Genomic DNA, 3,428 nt, shown 5'->3' on the forward strand with positions numbered 1-3,428 from the left:
CCGCTCCATTCGCTCCGCCAAAGCTGCCCTCCCCGCCGCGCCGATACGTCGGCACTGCGGTTCGGCGATCCTCTCGCTCCCACAGTACGCTCTGCTAGACTATCATCCTCTAGCCGCGCCGCCACCTCTGGCTACGTTCTTGTGGAGGCGCATAGCGGTCAGTGTCGCCACCTTTGGCGACGTTCGTGTGGAGACGCACGACGGTCAGCTTCTCCCATGGTACGCGCATTCTAGACTGAGGCCCCGTTCATGTCGGTGTAGCGCTGAATGTTAGCTGATAGACGTTGTTAAGCTCACTGTTTGCCCTGCTTAAGAAGCTTCCTTGCCCTGTTCTGCACTCAATCTGCTTAGCTGAGATGGCATGCCAAGGCCGATTAGTTGCTAAAATATCCTGCCATATATTTATTGTGACATAGATTGCCATGGTCTAGTAGCCAATCTGTTAGGTGAAATAGCTCTACACCATTTTATACTCGATCTTTGTTGCTGCGATGGCCTTCGATAGTTCGATGGCTGTGTGCTCGGCCTCATTGACTGCTAAAACAGCCTTCCATAATTTGGCACTCAAATCTGTTTGCTCAATTAGCTTTACATATATTTCGTTACCTAGTTCTGCTCGTCCAAATATCTTGCCATAGCTTTAGACATCAACCTAGGTATTTTTTTTCTGGACTTCATAAAAAAGCATATATGTTTTTCCTGTAATATCTAGTAGAAGAACTAATTTGTATGTCTAACAGATGGACAGGACTTGGATAATTTCTGCTCGAAGATTCTCCGCTGCATATGTCGAGGGGGTTGAAAACTTCATGAACTTTATCAGAGCTGAGTACGGTGGTCCAAAATCAGATGTGCTCTGCCCGTGTAGCAGTTGTATGAATTCAGTTACAAGACCCAAGTCAACTGTGCAAAATCATCTACACTTGTATGGGATGTCGGTCACATATACTAGGTGGGTTCATCATGGTGAAGCTGTGAATGTCAATGTTATTGACTACGTGGAAGCAGCAGATCACCATCTTGATTTGCCTGATGCTCAGGTGGAAGAGGAGGAGGAGGAGGTGGTGGTGGCGGAGCCAGTGAGTTTGACCAACATTGAAACAATGCTACGAAATGCTCGTGCTTTCCGTGAACTTTCACCTGCAGAAGAAAAACGGTGGGCCCGCATGTTGGAACAATGCAACATTGCTGTCACCCCAGGAAATAAGCTGTCAGTATTCTCAGCTATGGTCACCTTTCTTCAAGTGTAGACATCTGAGCGGATGACCAACAAATCATTCGATGCGATGTTGGCTGCTTTCCACAAATCTTTCCCAGATGCATCTGAGCTGCCAAAAACCTACAGTAAAATGAAGAATTTCCTTCGTGCAGTTGGAATTGGATATGATATGATCCATGTTTGTAAGAATAATTGTGTTCTGTTCTGGAAGGATTATGCCAACTTAAGTGAATGCCTGAAATGCAAATCATCAAGATGGAAAGATGGCGATGCTGTGAAGAGGATTCCTCATAATGTTCTGAGACATTTTCCAATTACACCAAGATTGCAGAGGTTGTTTCATGATGCTGAAACAAGAGAGGATGTACTATGGCATTCTAGGAACCAGGAGTACGGTGATCAGAATGTAATGAGTCATCCATCTCATGGTAGTGAGTGGAAAAGCTTCAATGATAAACACAAAGAGTTTGCTGCTGACCCGAGAAACATTAGACTTGGCTTAGCTTCAGATGGATTTTACCCGTTTGGCCACCAGAGCGCCACATATAGCATGTGGCCAGTGCTTGTTATCCCTTACAACATGCCTCCAAATGTCTGCACCAAAGAATCAAACTACATGATGGCCTTGCTCATCCCAGGTCCAAAAAGTCCTGGAAAGGATTTTGATTTGTTCATGGAGCCTCTTGTGGAGGAACTTCAACAGCTATGGAAGGGCGTTCTCACTTGAGACCTATATAGCATCCCACCAGCTGATTTCTTTCTGCGTGTTGTTATAATTTGGTGCATCCATGATTATCCGGCTTTGGGCACTATGTCAGGGCGAACGACACATGGTTACAATGCATGTGTTCACTGGGACAGGAATCCACTGTCATACGCAATACTTAGCAAGATCTGTTACATTGGACACCGATGTTTCCTTGCCAAGGACAAGCCGCATCCTAGAAAATACCGAAGACATGTGTTCAATGCAAAGCATGAAAAGCGCGATGCGCCAAAGTGGCTCACCGCCGATGAGTTGCAAGTGGAATTAGAGAAGGTCAGGCATATTACACCAGGAAACCATCCTGGTAATGGTAGCAGGAAAAGGAAGCGTGGCAGGGTAGAAGAGAGATTATTGTTTACCCGCAGGTCCACTTTGTGGGACTTGGAGTATTGGAAAGATTTGGATCTGCGGCATAATCTTGATGTGATGCACATCGAGAAAAATATATGTGACAGCATTATCGGCACACTTCTTAATACTAAAGGCAAGACAAAAGATACCTTAAAATCTAGGATTGATTTGACACACCTGGGTATCAGAAAGGATTTGCAGGTGCAAGATGAAGGTAAACCACGGGATATGGCACCAGCTGTGTACGTCTTGGAAAAGGTAAAAAGAAAAGAATTCCGCGAGGTCCTGTCACGTGTGAGATTCCCACATTGGATTTGCTTCCAACCCTGAAAGGATAGTCAATGCAGATGGCAACAAGGTACAAGGGTTGAAAACTCATGACTGCCACGTCCTACTTCAAAGGGTTTTACCTGTTATCCTTAGAGGATTGGCCCCCCTGACTTATACAGAGCAGTTGCAGAGTTGGGACAATTCTTTAGGGAACTCTGCAGTGGGAATATCAGGATAGATGCTTTGGAGCGTCTTAGAGACAAGATACCAACTATCCTATGCGACCTTGAGTAGATATATCCTCCGGCCTTCTTTGATGTGATGGTGCATTTGGCTGTTCATCTACCTGATGAGGCACTACTTAGAGGTCCAGTACAGTATGGCTGGATGTACCCTATTGAAAGACGGCTAGGCACTTTCAAGGGCTATGCTAGGAACAAAGCTACACCCGAGGGTTCCATTGTAGAGGCCTACATTGCTACAGAAGCGTTGACATTCTGCTCAAAATACATTGAAACAGCTGATCAGCTTAGCAAAGAGGTGGGTGAAGACAATCCCGGGCTCAATGTTTTCAATTATTCTATTCGAGTTATAGGGAAGAGTCGACAAGAGGACAAACCTAAAGATTTGGAAAAAATGGTTTGGTATGTGTTGAATAACTGTCCTGAGATACTACCTTATATCAAGTAAGTGCAGTACTGCAGCTTATACATCGTAATCTACTAAGCTTGTAGCACATTCTTATATAATTAGATGTTTGATGCGATAACTATGTTGTGCAGCATCTACAAAGAGGAGTTACTGCCGCAAAATCCAAGAAAC

This window comes from Triticum dicoccoides, chromosome 5A (assembly GCF_002162155.2).
Source record: "Triticum dicoccoides isolate Atlit2015 ecotype Zavitan chromosome 5A, WEW_v2.0, whole genome shotgun sequence".
Classification (NCBI taxonomy): Eukaryota; Viridiplantae; Streptophyta; class Magnoliopsida; order Poales; family Poaceae; genus Triticum; species Triticum dicoccoides.